Source organism: Misgurnus anguillicaudatus, chromosome 8 (assembly GCF_027580225.2).
Source record: "Misgurnus anguillicaudatus chromosome 8, ASM2758022v2, whole genome shotgun sequence".
Taxonomy (NCBI): Eukaryota; Metazoa; Chordata; class Actinopteri; order Cypriniformes; family Cobitidae; genus Misgurnus; species Misgurnus anguillicaudatus.
The window spans coordinates 28,997,520-29,019,198 of NC_073344.2; the positions used below are offsets into that span (position 1 = coordinate 28,997,520).

Consider the following 21,679-nt stretch of genomic DNA (forward strand, 5'->3'; position numbering starts at 1 on the left):
TCAATTCAATTCAATTCAATTCAATTTTATTTATATAGCGCTTTTCACAAGTGTTAATTGTTGCAAAGCAGCTTTACATGAGAAGATGTAGAGGAGAACACAGAAAATCAATAGATAATATAAGAAGTAGAGATAGCGGTTAAACCGTACAAGCGAGCATATTAGTAATGTAACGTATACAGTAAAGTGCTAAGTTAAGCCAAAGTTGGCTGACTCTCCCTGGGACGAAAAAACCCCCTAGGAAAAAAAACCCAATGGGAAAAACTCCTAGAAGGACAAAAACCCTTGGGAGGAATGAATATATATATATACGTTGAAGGCCAGCCAGTGGATCAGTGATGCGATGATCTTCACAGCAACAGGAACTGGGTCTGTTAACATATCCCTGCTGTTATTATCCCTAGTAGGGAAATTTGGAGTAGACTCAGATCAACATTCTTACATCTCCTGATACACACAATACGTTAAAAAAGAAATATGAAAAAGATTCTGACAACACTATGCATACAGAAGGCATTCATGTCTATATAACATCACAAAAAAATTAAAAGGTGTCACTTCTCCATATTCAGCAGTCTAATAGATACTGGCACAAACAAGTTCTTAAAACGGTTGAGTTTGCCTCAAGGAATCCTGTACCTTCTACCAGAATAACACTTCAAAGCAGGGATAAGTTTCCGTCCTTTATTTTAAAAGCGCTTGGGGTTTGTGGTTAGAAGGGACACAGCTACAGAAAAATCTTGTGATATTGTGCCAGATGAGCACTGCCTTTTCATCCTAATCCTACCCTCTACAAAGGTGTATCCGCATTTAGTTATTATGCCACCTGTAGCTGATATCAGCTTCCAGAAGAGATCAGATGTGCTTCAACACTTTTAAATCTAGATTAAAACACATCTGTTTAACTCTGGATTTACTGAATGAGCACTGTGTTGCTTTACACCCACTAACTCAAGTCACTTTTACTCCATTTTTTTCCTTTTTAACACTGCTTTTATTAAAATCACATTTATTTTCTTTTTATTGTTATTTTAAATTCTCATGATTTTATTGTGATATTAAATGTCTCCTGTCAGATTTTTTCTTCTCTATGAATGACCTTTGTGTATGAAATGTGCTATACAAATGAACTTGCCTTGTCTAGCTGTGGAAAATCAAGCAGAAATGAAACTTTACAAAGTGACTTATTGTAAGTGTGGCATCTTATCACAGTACCATGCATACATAAAAAAAATTACAATTAAAGAGTTTCGTTGCAAAACAAGATAACTCATAATAAACATGTTTATTATGAGTTATCATGTTATCATTTTGTTTTATGGTGCTACTTGTCAGTATTTTTTAAGTTATGAAGGTTTAAATCAAAACAAACCAACTGCAGTTGAATTAATTGGAATGAAGAACCAAAAAACGAGATTTCTGGGGAAAAAAACGAAGTTATCTTGTTTTGCAACAAAACTCTTCAATTGTTTGTAAATGCAGATTTTTGATCTTCTGTTCAGAACAAAAGCATTTCACCTCATGCAAAGAGAAATTGATAAACCAAAAATAAAGCAAGACCCCCTATATTAACATACTCTAACGCACAAAAACACTTAAGGGGATCGCACACCGGCCGCGCAGCTCAGCGCCGCGCCATTCTAAAAAAAATGTAACACATTGTTTTCTATGAGTGTACGCACACCGGCACCGCCAGGTGGCGCCTGTCCGCGCCGCCCAGCTGTGACTCAGGAAGTTGTTCAAATCCCTGCCTCGCCACACAGCGCCACTCACATAGTTTAACATTACATAACATCATATTTGTCCCAAATCATTAACAAGTAACATTGGCTGCTAACGTATATTTTGCATTTTGAACTAGACGCTATCCTACGAAGCTCGCGCTATTTAATGTGCACTTCCGGTTTACAATACCTCCGAGTTCTCCTAGGCGCGACGCGGCGCGGCGCTGAGCTGCGCGGCCGGTGTGCGATCCCCTTTAATGTGGTTATGTGTTTATGTTGTTTCACATGTTCCTGTTGAGAAGAAACCAAGCATATATCCACATTTGGTGAAGGTCGCAGATGATATACAGGGCCACACAGATAGTGCCCTGTATATTTATACTTTTTGCTTAAAACATTTAAGTTGATCCAACTTTTGTGGGTAAACCATCATTTTGACAAAAATAACCCAACTAAAACTCTGTGCCAAAGTTATCTGTGTTGTTTTTAGTGAGTGTAGCAACTCAATGCACAAAATGTGTTAATAAAATATTTATAATGATCAATCTGTTTCTTGGTTTTTACAGATTATGTTAAAATCTAAATTATTTAACAATGTGTGAAGCAAGTTTGCTAACTGTGTAATAAACACTGCATGTTTAGATTTTTACTATGTTGGTTACTTCACTTTTACTTTACTAAACTATATAGTTATTTTAGAGCAGATACAATGTACACATTAACAAATGTAAACATTTCATCCTAATGTTTTCAAAAATTAAGTTAATTTTTATTTGGCACTTAAAAAAATACTCATTCACATGTTGCAGCTAGGGATGGGGCTATTACCGGTTTCACGATTAACCACGATAAAATGTCCTGGCAGTTAGTATTATTGTTTAAAATGTAATTATCATTACAACCGTGTTTGATTACCGTGATTTTGAAAATTTTGTAAATCCGGTCCAGCCAGAATCAGTTTTACGCAGACGTGCACATGCAACATAGTTTTTGCACAAGAAGGCATTTAAGAGATTATGTATTGTATTCATTCACGGTAAACTTATTAGACAGATTTATTTTTTTTACCACAGAAATAATTTCAGGGACATAAAATATTAAATTGTGATTTTCTAAAATAAAACTTGTTCTCAATGTGTGTATCAGTTCTTTTTAAACATTTCCATCTCATTTTAACAAAACCATGATAATATTGATAACCGTGATAACTGTGGTCACTATGATCATGATATGAAAATGTCATACCATCCCATCCCTAGACTTGCAGCCTTATATAGGATTTGCCTACATAAGCTGACAACTAAAGCATTTCACCCTCTCCAAAAAACATAACACTGCAAAAACAGGAAAAGATGGGTATTGGAAAACATTTCTTCACCCTTAAAGGAGACTCTGATAAGTAAACTCCTGATATGCCATTACAATCATGACTTGAGTTTGGTCACAGAATGTGTTTATCTGCGCGAATAAATACTGAAGCTGTTCGGACATGTGCGCGGGCAAGACTGATGCAGAAAGAAACTATACCCAGGCACTGAGTACATGTGACAGCCAGTTACCAAAACAACCTGAACCTTATGTACTTGCACCAATGTGACCGTGAAAAATGTATACTCGCACATTATCAAAAAACTACCATTTTGGTCGCAGTCTAGAGCCTGTATTTCAGTCTTATTTCTGAACATGGTCAGCATCTTAACATTTGTGATTTTTGTACATGAGCTGGAGCTTATAGTTCCTCATTGTTTAAAGGAGGATACACCACCCTTTCCTAAGATCTGATCATAGCAGATGTCCTTAAAAAACAGGAAGGGTGATACTGGGTGAAATCCAAGCTACATTATTGTGCTATTTATATTAACATGTAAACTGTGTAATGTTTATTATATAACTATAATGTTATCAGATCTCTCAGTCTGTACTTGATAGTGTTGTAGATTGTTTTAGGCTTTGTCATCTACAGGTAGCCAACCAGTTTGATACACCGGCTGTGGTCTACTATGCAAAAAATGTCAATGTACAGTAGTTATCATTTTGTGGTATTTTCTTAACAATACTGTTGTAGATTTAATACAATAAATAAAGTGGCTTGAGTTAAAAGGTGGTGTGTGTACATTTTAGGAGCATCTAATGGTGAGATATGTAAGGGGATATGTAAGGATGATTTATATAATATATATCCATCCGTTTGGCCCAACAGCGGAATCCAAACGGCATGGCAGAAGGATCGCCGCGCATTCAGTCTTTTCCGGCACTTACCAAAGACGTTTTAACATTACGCAACTTAGGTAGTTTCATCTGACTCCAAGAAGATAAAGACATATTGTATTATGAATCAAACTGATGTAATTGTAGAATTTGTATAAACGTTTGATCATTCTATTTGACTCAAAATAATATTTAACTCATTCATTCGATTACCCATGTCATATCGTTGCACATCGGCCGTTATGCAGATTCCGAACACATATTTGACCGTACTAGAAGTTATGACTAACACAATTTAACAATACCGCTCCTGCGATCTCTTGCTAAAAGTCCCCATATAGCCTCATGCAATCGTTTATATATAACTTAGTACAAAATTCACACTATAACCAGAGGTTCGTGCTTAGCACCATCTAGCCGAATATAGTTAAATCATATTACTGTATACAACGTAATTATAGCAGAAATAATGACCAGCGGTTATGACTTATCACTCCGATAGCCCACATACAAATACGATTACCCAACAACTTAGTGAAAGTTAAATAATTAATCGACCATGCATTAACTAGAGGTTCATGACTAAAGCAATTTTAACAATACCGCTTCATGTGTACGGACTCTCGTTAAAAAGTATCCATATAGCCTCACACAATCTGTTATATACAACTTAATTCAAAGTTCTACAATGACCAGAGGTTTGTCTAGCCGAATATAGTTCAATCACTATATACATCTTAAAGTAATGTCAGGGTTTATACACAAGACATGAACCCAAATGCAGACGTTGACGACAAAAGGAATTTATTAAACATAACAGGGTAAAACAGGGAAAACAAAACCCACGAGGGGGCAAAACAAGACAAGGAAAACACGAGACTAAACTTAACAAAACTACCAATAAACTTATCAAAACATAAAACAGGCTACAACTAAGATTTCACTAAATACTCACAGGTAAACCAACAGGATATGCGACAAGACGAACGTGCACAGAACAGCAAACACAAGGACAATTAATAGGGACAAAGTAAATTACATACACCTGGAAATCATTACAAGTAAGGGATCGAGGAAAAAGTGACGAGACCCGGGAAATGCGTGGTCAGAATAAACCAATACTAAAACCACACATCTCCCACATAGAACATATGTACTGTCAGAACCCTGCCATGCTAAACTAGATCTAAATACAAACAAGGATCTGGCAGGATTCTGACAAGTAAAGGCAATGATTAGAGGTTATGACTCATCACCCTGATGGCCCACATATAAACAAGACTGCGTAACAACTTAGTTAGAGGTAGAACTTAATTAACATGAATTAACCCAAACAAAGATATGTGGTAACAAAGGATATCGTAATACTTTACAGTAACTTAGAAGAGTCAATAATACAGAGCAAATTAGAATGAATGCAAACATAACAATTAAATAATTAACCAGGTAGGAAAACATAATTCAGAAGCCAATTTACAATCCAATTTAAACACAAATAAACAAATATAATCAAATGACAATTAAGCAATATCGCTCGAGTAGGAGTGTGATATAGCTCTATATCATCACGGCTGTGATTAGGCCAGAGGCACGAGGCCGCAGGCCGAGAGAACTAGAAAACAACAACGGAGTTATTTTAAAAGCCTCTTTGTTTGAAAACTACTTCTTCCGCCACAGATTTGGGCGCGGCCAGAATGACAGGTAACACTTTCGGGTGCTTTGAATCTCATAATAACTCAATAGAGGGATAGGCGTTTCTTTATATTAACGTTTCTTGGTCACAAAGTGTAGTTTTAAGATTAGTTCAGTCGAGAATATATATGTATTATATTTAAATCTACAGTCGATTAGTAAAGATAGCGCCTGTTTGAACGTTTGCTTAGTGAGATTCGGTACGTATGAGAACCAAAGCATGAGCGGACATCAGTGTTCACTCGCCCCGCTGACCACCGCCCTCTCTGGGCTACATCTCTGACAGGGATTCCCTGGCTCTGATATTCGCCTTGTTTGTTTTTGATGGTCAAAATGAGACCAAATCTGCAGTATCATTAACTTTAACGTAACATCCAAGAGTGCTGATCTTTGATGGAATAATAACTTCCAATTGGGGATTCACAGACTGATTTATGAGCTAGTGAACTAATGAGACACACGGAGAGTGTTTAAAAAGCGCGTCTGTGTTTTTCCATTCAGAGATGAGCCTGTTTAGGACCTCCATTCACTAGGTGGCGGAATGATATAAAAGGTGAAGCGGTTACAGTGCGGTTATCAGCACAATATCGCATAGCTCTTAGCCAATCAGATTTGAGAACCAGAAAGAACTGTTGTATAATATTGCATACCTGGTAAATGATGAAAGATCTGGTTACAGATTCCTCAAAGTAAAATGAAATACATGATGCTTTATCAAGATGCATCATGGGGGTACATTTCTGGATATAGAAAGTCCCACCCAAATCTTTTACCATTTCCCTTAAATATCCAGAGAACAAAGCATTGTGATAATGATATACTGATTGGTTCTTTTAAGCCCAGGGGTGTTGCCTAATATACATACAGTGGGTGATTGGTCAACATGTCTAAGGTACGAGTTGTCTCCCAACATTAGGTTAAGTTTACTTATTTATTGTCACAGATTAGCATTGAATCCTGTTGTCATATTAATAAACCCAAATGTACCACTTACATAAAAACACTTCATAATTCATATGACACCAAACAAGACCAGTTTCAGATATTTTGTGTATGCAGAATGTAGCATTCCATATACAGTTTGCTTTGAGAACATGAGGAGAGGGGGACGAGAAAGTGTGGTAGGGTGTGACTCTTCTGTCCCACACTATGGGGTAGCTGTCTTGGGGGGGTAGATGTGAATTCTTTGAGAAAGGTTTCAAATGAAAATTCAACAGGAATTAGGAAGCGGTTCCCTGTAGATTCAGCCATTTGCTGCTGGTTTTAGAAATACCTTTTGTCAGGGTTTTGCATCACCTCCTGATATACTGATGATACGATCTGCCAGATGTGAAAAATTTGTTCGTATGTTAATGCAAATAAACCCTTTGCCGACTTCCCGTTTCGGTGTCACATGACCAATGGAGCATAAATGATTGGCTGGATGTTGAATGATTTGATACAGGGATCGATTGCTTCTCCTTGCTTCCCCGGATGTTGACTCTGAATATTTTTTACACTGAATTTTTTGAGACGTTGAATTATTTTGCACTGAATTTTCTGAGACATTGATTTTTTTTACACCGATTCTTTTGAAACATTGAATGTTTTTACACTGAATCTTTTGAGACATTGAATTTTTTACACAGAATTTTTTTAGGCATTGAAAAAAAAATTTCACTGAATTTTTTTTAAACATTGAAAAAAATGTCATAGGAAAACAAACAGTGCTAGAAATCCGATGGCTTTTAAAATTCAAAGTCTGATTTAGATGCAAAATAAAATTCAGTGTTAAGAATTTGATGTAAAAAAATTCAGTGCTAAGAATTAGAATTCAAAATCCAACGGCACAGATTTACTTCCATACAGAACAAAAAAAAAAAGAAATTGATAAACCACAAATAAAGCAGACTCCCTATGTTAACATAAACACATAACCACATTAAGTATATGTTGTTTCACATGAAACGAAGCATATCACCACATTTGGTGATACACAGGGACACAAAAAGTATATAAAATCAGTAAATGATAGAAAGGAGAAGTGACTAAGCGTCGATATGTTTTAAAATGTTTTTGCCCTTTGTTTTTTATTTTATCCTTGACTTTAAATAATCTTCAGTTTTTGTTCCTCTTTCTAATAAAGTTTCAAGTTCCTGGCATGTCTCTCATCTTTATTCTTAGTAAATTTCCACTTCACCCATCCCCTTACACTGTAAAATAAAAAAGAATGCAGCATGAAATTGAAATAACTTGTTTTTGCAAGTCAATTAAACCTACTATTTCATGTTTTGGCTTGTGAAAAGTTGAGATAACTTGTTTAACTTAATTTTTAAGTTAAAGTAACATATAATTTATGTTGATTTGAGAAAAATGCAGCATATTTTGCTTTGATCAACAAGATCAATACAATAAACTCGATCTTTCATTATATAATTCTTATTTATATTTTCGGATCATTTTAATAATGGTTTTGTTAAAATGTAACTGAAACAGTTTAAATATGTTTACTTCTATTTAATACTTTTTTTTGTATTAAAGGAATAGTCTTCCCTTTTGCCACACCGAACCATGTTATCACCTCAACCTAGACAAACCAACAAATATCCACCCTCTTTCAATGCGTGCACTGCACAGCGCATCGTGAATGTGTTTAGCCTAGACCCATTCATTCCTATGGTACCAAACAGGGAAGCCACCAAACACTTCCATGTTTTCCATATTTAAAGACTGTTACATGAGGAGTTATACCAGTAAGTATGGTGCCACAAAATAAAACTTTTTTTGGTACCATAGGAATGAATAGGTCCAGGCTAAATGCTAACACATTCACAACGCTGCACAGTGCACGCATTGAAAAAAGACAGGTATGCATCAATTCGCCCAGGTTGAGGCAACAACACAATTCAACATGGCAAAAGGGTAGACCATTCCCCTAACTGCACAAGTTCAGATTATGCTCACACTTTCCAGGGTCTTTTTTGCCTGTTTAAATTATTGTGAAATGTACACTTAATGGGGTGGTTTCGCGAACAGGGATTAGACTAGTTCTAGACTAAAACAAATGTAAGAGCTGTCCAAAGTGAAAACAACTTGCACTGACATATCTTACAATACATCACAGTGCCATTTGTTTTCCCCCACCTGGCCACGACGTAGCTCCCCCCTGAACGTAGGGCTGGAAGATACACTCCCCAAGTAGCCTCTTCTGTCACCCTCCCGACACTCTGAGGAGCGAAATGTTTTCTAGTCACTAGTGTTTTGAAGTCTTGAGGTCAAATTCAAATCTGACGGTCAAGCATTTATCCATAATCCCTTTCTTGTTTCTAGCTACAATTCTCAATAAATGATTTACACTGCTGACAATTCACATTTTGAAATTTGCTTCACTGCTAAAAGCATAACAAATAAAGGGCTCGCGACGCAAGTGTCTTTTGCTAGTTTCCACCCTGCGCAATTATAATTTTCACGTTTTGCGCCACGTTGTTTATTAGAAAATGCATTTTTGGCCCAATTGCACTCATGGGCATTCCGTTCTGATCTAAAAACGAGGTGTGTTCAGGCGCATTGTTGGCGCGTTGCTATTTTGAGGCAACTAAAATAGACTACGCCATTGACCAACTAAAGCCTGGTCTAAAGTCAATTGCGCAATATGCTTTTTGTTATTTAAAGAGTGCATTAGTAATATGTGCCTATAAACGGGACGACAACGCGGGTTTGCTTATCACACACATGAATGCGCAGCAACACAAAAATGTTTTTAAATATGAAAGATTGAATGGTACCGAGCCCCTAAGGTGACATTGAAGTAAAAAAATCTAAAGTTTAGTTTCATGTGCTCACGTGAAACTTTCATGTGCTCACGCAAAACCTTCATGTGCAGATCTTTTCAAAGTTTAACTTTCACGTGCGTGCGATAGTTTCACGTGAGCACGCAAAACTTAACTTCAAAAAAAAATTCTGCACATGAAGGCTTCGCGTGAGCACGTGAAACTAAACTTTATTAAATTTTTGCTCCATGGAGGATTGAATGTAAAAGATTATTATTGAGTCTCTTGGACTTAAATGAGGATCGATTATGAGATGTTAGAAGGCATAAAGAGCTGCTTCACCTGTAGCTGGTAAGTAAATAAATGCTTTGCTTTAAACAAATGCATCTGTTTTTAAATGTTTTCTGCTACATCACAGATTTATTGTATATGATGACTCTGTACCCGTGGATATGGTGAGATGAGAAACATTTTTAAAGTAATGCTTAAAAAAAACTTAAGACGCTGTCCAAGTGCTGAAACGTGCAGAGAGCCGTTTGCAAATTCTTTATCTCCTGTTTGTTACAAATAAAGTATTTTAAGAGTACAAACCATACATTTAAAGCAATTAAAAGCCTGCTTTTTTACTTCAGTGACTAAAAGAAAATGGGTTTTAAATGTTTTAATAAAAAAAAAACAATTTCAATACAAGTGAAAAACAACACAATTATTTAACATTAATCTAAAACTGGGGATCTTCTTCCTCCGCTTAGTTTTTCAGTTTACAAAGTCTGTCATCTAAATCACTGTAAAAAATTTGCTGTAATTTTGCAGCTGGTTGCCAGTTACTTCCTGTAGACCAGGGGTCTCAAACTCAAACTGGCTTGGGGCCATTTCTAAGACAGACCTTTCATCGGGGGGCCGCAAAGCTATTTTAACGTTAAAAAAGCACTATATTTCTGTAAATGTCATGTTTATTTTCTATTATTTAATGTATAATAATGCTTGAAAATATATAAGCAGTGGTTTTATCTTTTTAATAAACATTATTTTATAAAAGTAAGTAAATCTTTTCTTAACCTTATATAACTAAGACCTATTAAAACCTTGCACTAAACTAACAAATTTAATTCCTGTATAGATTTATAAACTATTATAAAAATTACCACCAGTAAGTGTTTCTGTTTTGATTTCATTTGGATTGTTTTCAGTCATAGTATTGACTTCATTGTATTCTTTGTTATTTCAGTTTTAATGAAATTTTTAACATATGTGGAAAAATATTAATAAGTGAAAGTGATCCTAAAACTTTTGAATGGGTAGTCAATGTTACACAGACTAGTTGGACAGAAAAAAATAATATTGCTCTATGTGTAATTGAATAGTAAGCTACTTAAGCAATATCGCTCGAGTAGGAGTGTGATATAGCTCTATATCATCACGGCTGTGATTAGGCCAGAGGCACGAGGCCGTAGGCCGAGTGCCGGAGGCAATCACAGCCGTGATGATATAGAGCTATATCACACGACTCCGAGAGCGATATTGCTTTTATACAACAGTTCGACGGCACACGTTTGAAAACGAAAACTAGAAAACAACAACGGAGTTATTTTAAAAGCCTCTTTGTTTGAGAACTACTTCTTCCGCCACGGATTTGAGGGCGGCAGAATGACAGGTAAAACTTTCGGCTGCTTTGAATCTCATAACAACTCAATGGACGTAAAAGCCGTTACTTTATATTACCGTTTCTTGGTCACAAAGTGTAGTTTTAAGATTAGTTCAGTCGAGAATGTATATGTATTATATTTAAATCTGCAGTCGATTAGTAAAGATAGCGCCTGTTTGAACGTTTGCTTAGTGAGATTCGATACGAATGAGAACCAAAGCATGAGCGGACATCAGTGTTCACTCGCCCCGCTGACCACCGCCCTCTCTGGGCTACATCTCTGAAAGGGATCCCCTGGCTCTCATGTTGGCCTTGTTTGTTTTTGATGTTCAAAATGAGATCAAATCAGCAGTATTTGGTGTCATGATCAAACTATTACTTGTTTTTTATTCATATTTAGTGTCTTTTGTGTTGTTATTGTTTTGGCGCGAGGTAAAAGTTAATAAAACTACTTGTATAACGTTACTATTGCTTTCTCATTTATTCTTAACGTGATACGAGCACTCGATTATTATTATTAAACTTTGTTCTTGTCAGTACTATATAAAACGGTTTTTTTATAAGTGTCAGAGATATGTTTTTGCATGCTGCTTATAAATATACCAGTGGCGATCTCTCATAACATGTTTTAATAGTCACGTCACGATAAAATAAATGATCAATGTCCACATTTAAAAGCTGCGGTGCTTACCTGCAGTTCCACTGTGTTTTCGCGTTCTGATAAGAAATATAGCTCCAGAAAAAAACGAGTGTTTATATTCCTCTTTCCAAGTGTTAATCGTCCACACGATGTGACAAGACATTAATCCCATTAACTTTAACGTAACATCCAATAATAACTTCCGATTGGGGATTCATAGACTGATTTATGAGCTAGTAAATGAGATACACGGAGAGTGATCCAAACAGGGCGTCTGTGTTTTTCCATTCAGAGATGAGCCTGCTTAGGACCTCCATTCACTAGGTGGCGGAATGATACAAAAGGTGAAGCGGTTACAGTGCCGATATTAACACAATATCGCATAGCTCTTAGCCAATCAGATTCGAGAACCAGAAAGAACTGTTGTATAAATAATAATATATTATACTTCATTATATATAGCAGTATACATACTTTTACCTTTTGTACATTTCTCCTCATCTCTTCTCTTTTCTGAACCTGGGCACTTTGAAGGCTCTTTTCTTATTTGTAGTTTAAAATGTGTTGCAGTACACATACGGCTCTGCCTCTCTATGCGGTGTCTCCATTAGATGCTGTGACTTGTTGATGTGAACTAACCCCACCGCAGCTCTTCTCTGAGTAACAGCTGAGTATCCACCCGGAAGTAACAAATCTTCTCTGGACAAACACTACAAGGTCCCGATCAGATTAACTGATCGCATGTTGACAATGATATGATTGACGCGAGGTTCAGTTGATGAATTAAAATCCGATCAAGCATTCCGTTATCCTCGACATCACGGAGCGCGCGCTGTTCATGGTTGCGTAGCAACGGGTGACGCGACCCACGCCACGGAGCGCAACTTCCGCTCCCGAGCACTTTGGAAAGTGGAAAACGCTTTGACTCGTTTTAACGCGTTGTTAGACGCGAAATGTGAACGAACCCTTAAACGTTTAAATCAAAAATCAAATTAATATAAAACAAAGGGAATAAAAATCTTTCTGCGGGCCAGATTATGTTATATTTTTGAAAGGTGACGCGGGCCGCACAGAGGGGGAGGGCGGGCCGCAAAGGGCCCGCGGGCCGGGAGTTTGAGACCACTGCTGTAGACGATAAAGTCTGAAAATGTTTCATGTTCATTTAACTTTGAACAAAATGTTGCCAGTAAATAACATAAATGTAAAATCTACAGTAAGTTACTGGCAGCTAGTTGCCAGTAATACCCAGTAATACTGTAATTTTTACAGAATTTTTTTACAGTGTAGGGATTAGACATAGCGGCAGCGCAACTGGCTTTTAAAGAGGATGAGAGCTAAAACTCTCATTGGTTTGTTGCACGTTACAGCCAAAATACTCCAATTACTATTAAAAAAATAGGACCAACCCTTTTCGACCATGCGCTCGGCACACAAACCATTTTTCCCGTTGTTAAATTAGCGAAAGGGGATTCGGACACGCCCATTTAGACGTTGCGCTGTGCGCTTTAGACAATGCACTTAGATCATTAAAATAGGGCCCGTACACTCAGAAAAGAAGTGACTGCTGGATTTTGCTGCTGTATGAATGTACCCAAAGAAAAATAACACTGATATGAGTGAGTTTATAAATTTGTTATATAATCAAAAGTTTGTGCTTTATGTGAGCGTATAATTGTATGGTCCAGTTTATTGAATCTGTTAGCTGGCCCACAGACTTTCATAATGAGCATAATGAGGAAACACAAAACTCAGTTGAATGTTCCTTTATTTAAAATACCACAATGCAAAGATATAATGTGGTTACCTAAAATTGATGAACCTCTGAGAGGCTAATATAATAAATATAGTCACTGTGTGTAGATAAATGCACAGATTTCAAAACCAATTCAAACTTGCTAATTGCAAAATAATCAGATTGCAGAATCAATCCAGATCAGAATATATACCAGCAAACAGAATACATTTGATTAAATACATGCATACATACTCTGTAGCACTTTAGAAACATGAAATAAAAGTAACCGGCGGTAGATGTAATGTTTCGGTATGCAGCATCAGGCGCAAATGGGTTAACAGATGATCAAACATTTAAAAGTATATTAAACATATCTCACCATCAGCATCATGACTTTAACATAGCTATATAAATGTCAAACAGTCATAATTAATATACTGTGTAAGAAAAAGACTATAGGGGGGCTTCCTGGACAGGGATTAGCTTAAGCCAGGACTAGGCCTTAGTTTAATTAGGAAATGAAACTAGTTTAAACAAACATGTCTTACTAAAACCATTACTTTTGTGCATTTTGAGGCAAAACAAAGGGCACTGATGTATTTTCAGATATGTATAGTTGTTGGCAGTTTGGACAGCTCTTACATTTAGTTTAGTCTAGGACTACTAGTCTAATCCCTGTCTGGGAAACCACCCCTATAAGAATGTAATTTCTAGAATAATCATAAAATATACTCATGATGAAGGCATTATTAAAGCAATACATCCCAGAATGCAATGGTTTACAGTGAATATAGAGACGTTACTGTAAGTGTCATTGTCAGAATCAGGTATTTCAGAGAGCTGTAATACATTTGAAAATATGATGTTTGATGTTAAAGTAAAAGTTCTCGCTCTGGATTGGTTGAAGAGAGAAGTACAAATATCTACATCTGAAATCAATGGTACAGTGTTCTTCATCACAGATGTCTCCAGAAGACTCAGTTCTTCCCGTGACTACATCTCACTCTGAAATGTGTTTTGTTTAGGAATTATTTTAACTGTTTCAACTATTCCATGTGTTGGATTACTCGTGATGTCTTTATCAACTCTGAAGTTCACTGCCATCACTTCCTCTCTTTTTCTCAGAATCTCTTGATTCTTTTCTGTGAACGTCAGTCCAGAGACTTCTTCGATGTAATCGATATCTTTACTGAATTTTCTAAGTTCATTTTCAATGTCTTTTATTGTAACTTTTTTTTGATGTTGTGGTTTTTCTTGTTGTTTTTGTTGTAGTTTTTCTTGTTGTTTTTCATGTTGTTTTTCTTGTTCTTTTTCTTGTTTTTGTTGTAGTTTTTCTTGTTGTTTTTGTTGTTCTTTTTCTTGTTTTTGTTGTAGTTTTTCTTGTTGTTTTTGTTGTTCTTTTTCTTGTTTTTGTTGTAGTTTTTCTTGTTGTTTTTCTTGTTGTTTTTCTTGTTTTTGTTGTAGTTTTTGTTGTTGTTTTTCCTGTTTTTGTTGTAGTTTTTGTTGTAGTTTTTGTTGTTCTTTTTCTTGTTTTTCTTGTAGTTTTTCTTGTTGTTTTTGTTGTTCTTGTTGTAGTTTTTGTTGTTGTTTTTCTTGTTTTTGTTGTAGTTTTTGTTGTTGTTTTAGTTGTTTTTGTTGTTGTTTTTCTCGTTGTTTTTCTTGTTTTTGTTGTAGTTTTTGTTGTTGTTTTTCTTGTTTTTGTTGTAGTTTTTGTTGTAGTTTTTGTTGTTGTTTTTCTTGTTTTTGTTGTAGTTTTTGTTGTTGTTTTTGTTGTTGTTGGTTTTGTTGTTGGTTTTGTTGTTGTTTTTCTTGTTGTTTTTGGTGTTGTTTTTCTTGTTTTTGGTGTTTTTCTTGTTGTTTTTCTTGTTGTTTTTGGTGTTGTTTTTCTTGTTTTTGTTGTTTTTCTTGTTTTTCTTGTTGTTTTTCTTGTTGGTTTTGTTGTTGGTGTATTTCTTGTTGTTTTTGGTGTTGTATTTCTTGTTGTTTTTCTTGTCCTTGTCCTTTTCCTTCATTTGGTATCTCATAGCATTTAAGCTCACGTTCTCCATTATTCTTCTCCAGAATGATGATCTTAAAGAAATAAGTTGGCAGAGCTTTCCCATTCTTTGACCTCTCTTCTATTTTCTTTTTTTCCTTTTTTGTTATGTCTTTTTTAGTATGGTAAAGTGGACCAGTGTATATATAGGCTTTAGAATAATCTTTGTCTTGAACGTATAGTCGACAGAGTTCCTCCAAATCTTTCCATTTTTCCTGGTTAAGGTCTTCATGCTGTGATGCGATGTTGCTGAGGAGGCTTGTATCATCTCTTGCTTTCTGGCACCACTTGTGGTCCAAACGATAAGTTGATTGTACAGCAGGCCCTTTTATAGTTTCTTTGTTGAGTATCTCAAACACCAATGCAGCATTATTGGTTTCATTGTCGTACTGCACAACTTGAGACGTTTTCCCTGACAAGTTCTGATCATTATCCTGATTTTGAAATGTGGGTTCTCCGTCTATAAGTACAAGCCTTTTTTCTTCTTTAGGCCTTGTGTTTTTTTGCTTTATATTCGTGTCATTGTGATTAGTGATTAGTGATAGATTAGTGAATTCAGAAAGAGGGATATAGATTCCACGAGAACCTTTTTTGTTATTTTCTGAATCCATTTCTGTAATTTCCCTCCACTTTCTGGGTTTAGACTTTTCAGGTATAATTACTGCACTGTGTAAAGGATCTTGTGTTTTTGATGAAGAATCATATGAATTTCAATTAAATCCTCTTTGAGCTTAGACTGAGTTTTTTAGTTGCATGAAGATCCTATAATTTAAGAAGAAAAGCAAAGACAAAAAGGTTTGGTCAGCACCTCTTCTATGTCAAAGAAAGAAAGAAGATGCCCACTTTATTATGGTTACCTTCAAGGTTCTGTTGCCCTTATATTGTACTCATTATGCCTGTAACAAAAACATAAGCAGAGAAAGATGTTCAAATTGTCTTACCTTGTAGAAAAGATGTACTCGCCTCCACACAAGATCTGATTCGGTTCAGTCAGTTCTGTTGTACCCTGCACACACACACACATTTATACATTATATGATAAGTGTAATTTATGATTTCATACACTAAATTTGATGTTACAGACTTTTCATAGAAAGGAAATCTTTATTTGTGCAGAATAACCAAAAAGAATGACTTAATTGTACTATGAACCCTGACCTCATGCGTCCATACATGTTAGTGATCACCAGCTCCTGCGTTGAGCACCACACACACATAGACATAATTAATGCCTAGAGTGATAACTGAGTGCTTTGGTTATGGTGTGCTGTTTTGCTGTCTGTCATGGTAACCACCTGTAATACTGCACTACTGACCATCCAACTTCATGGATGACAAGCAACCGTAACAAGAATGATTTTCACATTTAATTCATTAAGCTATGCCCTTCTTGTTTTACACATCATATGGCGCTTTTCCATTGCATAGTACCCCACGGTTTGGTTTGGTTTGGGTCGGGTCAGCTTACTTTTGGGAGCTTTTCCATTGGGATCACTTCGTAGTACCCGATACTTTTTTTCGTACCACCTCGGTTGGGGTTCCAAGCGACCCGAGCTGATACCAAACGTGACGCGTAAACACTGTAGATCACTGATTGGTCTGAGAGAATCGTCATCAGCGTCATCCTATTATGTAAAATATTAGCTTTAGCTTACTGCTAGCTTGCTGTCTCGAGCAAACATGTTGTCATCTGTGCTCTGCTATAAGTTTCCAAACACCCTTTTAGCGATGAAAAACATCCACAGGTTGTGAATCAGGAACACATAAAAGTTTTTTCCAGACTTGCAGTTTGTGGCGGCACATTCGCGACGTGCACGTCAGTATTATTTATGCTTTAATGCAACTTCATTGAGGCTCAGCGGAGCGCCGTCGACTGACGCTATGGGTGTTTGAAAATAAACTGTCATGTGAGACCGAGGTAGTTATAAACGCGATTTGTAAACATCCATTTGTGGTGGCCAATTTTAATTTTGTGGCGGACGGAGAAATAAATAAATGTATGTGAATATACAAGGACGCTCTCACTTGTATGATGTCACAGCCGTATGCAGCGCAAATATAACGACACGCCTATAACCCCTCCCACTGCGAAGTGATACTAAACTTAATGGAAGGGCTAACCACGCCAAAGTGAGGGGAGCTGGCCCGACCCAAACTAAACTAAACCGTGGGGTACTATGCAATGACAAAGCGCCAATACATGTATAATAAAGGGCAAATAAATTGTCAAGAGTTAAGAGAGTAATTTGTTTTTCATACTTTTTTATAATTCAAAGTGTAATACTAGGCTATTCATATCTCGTTAAATGGTACAGCGGATGTGTGAAAAGCCTTGAGCACGCAAAGTGAAACGAAGATGACAGAATTAGCATCATCTGCCTTTAAATGCTGTTTGAAAGTTTAAAATTACTTTTACTGATCAACACAAATACAAAGTGCAATAATACAACTGATTGCTTGCCAACTTAAAAAACGCTTTAAATTTCAAAAGATTTTTAAAAATGTCAAATACATCCTTGGTGTCCACAGAGTACGCATGTGAAGTTTTATCTCAAAATGCCATATAGATAATTTATTATAGCATGGTAAAAATGCCACTTGCAAAAATGTTGGTGTGAGCAAAAATGTGCCGTTTTTGAATGTGTCCTTTTAAATGCAAATGAGCTGATGAAATGCAAACACTGATCACCATAATAGTGGTTTGTTGAAATTGAAACTCAACTGTGCTGTCAATTATTTTCTCTCTCTCTCTCGCTCTCTCTGCACTAGATGTCAGTACAGTGGCTGGATAGTTCAGATTAAAGGGGTGGTATTACTTAATAAGATCCCCTTGTGACATCACAAGGGGAGCCACATTTCAAAGACCTATTTTTCCACATGCTTGCAGAGAATGGTTTACCAAGACTAGTTAATGTTTTTTTTTTTTACATTTTCTAGGTTGATAGAAGCACTGGGGACACAATTATAGCACTTAAACATGGAAAAAGTCAGATTTTCATGATATGTGCCCTTCAATTAGGTTTTATCTTTGTGTATCTACAGCGTCCACGAGTTGCAGCCAATGTAATGCCAGAAACATTATAAACATGTACTGTACATTATTACAGAGAGTCTGCTTTATAAACAGCTTTTTGTTCGCTTCGCGTAAGCTAAACATTTTTATTCTGTACTTTTTTTACTTGCATATATTTCTACATATTTTCGACCAAGAAACAAACAGAATATAATGTAAGTTGTTATGGATAGCATTCAAGTTTGTTCTGAAATGATGACAAAATCTAAATGACAAAAAATTATCTTTCCAACTTAATTTAGCCTAAATAATGATCCATTCGTTTTATATACTTTATAGTTACACGTTAATTTATCTACTATTATACCACGGCACTGTTGATGCTGTATTCTGATTGGCTGATAAATGTTCAATGGGTGTTGATTATTTTTATGTAAATCGCACGCCTAACCTATTAAATGTTTTAAAAATAGGCACCAGAGCAATGTTTGTGGTAACCGTGGTATAAGCAGAATTATTGACTCCGGTCCTTTGAATTATTTGAAGATAATGCACACTCACAGTGTAACACATTACCACCTTGGATGTGCATGTAATATTTTCACATAATGTACATCATTTTCGATAATGCATGTAAGCATATTTATGATGTAAATATACTTTTACAGGAACACTCTAAAAACTGTAGTAAAAAGGGGAAGCTGCTCTACTAAAAAAAAATTGCTTCAATTGGTAACACCTAAAAAATTTTTTACAAACTTTTAAAAATTACTTCAATTGGAAAGACCTAAAATATTTAAACATTTTCAATTTATATTTTTTACTTACTTTATATATTTTTTTTAAGTTGATCCAAGTTTTATTTTTTAAAGTGTGGGTAAAAAACATTTTGACAGAATAACCCAACGAAAACTGTGTACCAAAGCACTGGGTTGTTTTTACCCTAACTATTTTAATAAGTGTAGCAACTTGTTATACACAAAATGTGTCAATAAAATGTTCATAATGTAATAATAATCTCAACACATAAGATCTTGAGTTGTAGTAGGCTACTATCTAGTACTACACTGAAAAAAATGATCCATTGAATTTAATCATTTTTTTTAAGGTAAGTGGTTGCAATCAATTTATTTAAGCTACATTTAAACAAAAGTTTAATATTTTATTTTACTTTACTAATCTTTTTTATTTAAATGTAGCTTAAATAAATTGATTGCAACCACTTACCTTAAAAAAATTTATTAAATTCAATGAATCATTTTTTTCAGTGTATAGTCATTGTACTGTCTTTCTAGTATTTTCCTCCTATGTTTTCTATAGTTCATTATTAATTGGTTGGAGAAGAAACTGCATTTCTTCCATCACATGCAAACAGAGAGAAAAATTTACATAAATTATGCTCAAAAATGCCCCTTTTTATACATTTCAAATAGTTATTCTATATCCTTATTAAACTATAATTGATCTGACAACAGCACGAAGCTCCATATATAAAATGTTTTCAATAACATGCATGATAATTATAGTTGCACTATTGCATCTACTCAGAAACATTTAAGTGTTACATTTCTGTAACATACATTTATTTTATCTTTTTTATTTTATTTTATTGACTTTATTTTATTCTAAATAATGAGCTAATGCAATATGCCAGTCTTTGTTTAAATTGCATTGTTAGTGAAAAGCAGATTTTAAAGTCCTCACCTTGCTCATGCAGCGTTCTTGTAAACTTAAGCAAACTTCACTGTAATATTTTCACCGACAAATGAAAAATGTAATTCTGCCAACTTAAAGAAACTGTGCTGGTTTCTTCATTAAAATCTATATAGTCCAGTTCCACAGATCTTCTTTTCATCTGCTGTTCTTTAATAAGTGTCACGCCCAGAGCTTTCAATAGCTGTGAAACTTAAAAACATGACCAGATCACTGAGCCCTCCCTCATTCCCCCCATTATTACAATCTCCACCCCTCTCACCACAAAATCTGTTTCTTGGTTTTTTCAGATTATTTTAAAATCCTTCCTTGTTAATGTTTTGTATATGTCTATATTCGGCTCCTGTATACTGTAGTTCAGTGGTAGAGAATTGCATTAGCAGCACAAAAGGTCATGGGTTCAAACACAGGGAACACATACTGATAACATGTAAAGCATGCTAAGTCACCTCGGATAAAAGCGTTTGCCAAATGCATAAATGTGTCTATGTATTTTGTCACTTCTGGAAATGCTGCATTGGTTTAAAAAATATTTCTTCCTTGAGCCACTTGATTTTACGCAAAGTTAAAGTAAATGTTGTAAATAAAGCTGGGCCATACAGTATATCAACTATTAGATATTATCAAATATTTTGAACATGGAGATTTAGACTACTTCCCATTTTCTTTCTTGCAAGGAGTTCAAAAATAACTTGTCATCTTGTAACTTTTTTGCTCTAATTTGCATACAGTATATATTCAGGGACACACAGATAGTGCTGTGCTAAGAGATCAGGCATGTTAAAAAAAATGCGCTAAATAGTACTAAAAGTTCACAATCATAGGGGAACCATTTTTAGTGCTATATACACTGAAAAAAAAAATGATTCATTGAATTTTATAATTTTTTTAGGTATGTGGTTGCAATCAATTTATTTAATCCAGAACCGTGCTTGGGCGCTCCAGAGCGTCTGCCGTTGCTTAGTTACCTACCTAGCATTGCTTGACGTTGTGACGAGCACCCACTAGCAGGAACAGAAATTGGCGCCAGTGAACATGCACGTTTGTTAAGAAACGTATATCTGATTCTCGTTTACATATTTGTATTTCAAAATATAATAATGCATTATATGTAAGACCTAGGCTTTAGAATTTACACCATCAACGTATGTTCGACAGAGATTCTCCAGTGTTTTCCATTTTTGCCTGTTTAGGTCTTTATGCTGTGGTGCGATGTTCCTGAGGAGGTTTGTATCATCTCTTGCTTTCTAACACCACTTGTGGTTGGCAGCAGCAGTCAGATTACCTTTTTTTAGCAAATTCATCTGTTGTTTTTCTTTCCAAGCTCTTTTAATCGCACCTTCTGGCCATTCATGGCCTGTCTCAATGGAGTATTTCATTTCAATCTATTTTTTAGTCGTCCTAAACAACGTCCTAAATACTTTAACAGATCTTTTTGTATGTCATCTAAAGACTCAATTTGTGCATCTCCTTCACTCATTCCAGAATGTCCAGTAATTTGCTTTAGACATTTTGACGTGAAGAT

General features: G+C 35.5%; 1 long non-coding RNA gene and 1 other non-coding gene across 2 annotated transcripts in view; one reads left to right on the forward strand and one right to left on the reverse strand.

Moving 5' to 3' along the window:
* Window positions 1-21,679, forward strand: part of LOC141365580 (uncharacterized) — a 169,749-nt gene that overhangs the window by 123,841 nt on the left and 24,229 nt on the right. The gene's annotated exons all lie outside the window — the stretch shown is intronic.
* Window positions 13,407-20,365, reverse strand: LOC129450342 (uncharacterized). The gene is made up of 3 exons (XR_012370799.1): window positions 20,146-20,365; window positions 16,370-16,434; window positions 13,407-16,190 (listed from the first exon to the last, which is right to left on the reverse strand). It is a non-coding gene; the product is annotated as an uncharacterized protein (transcript).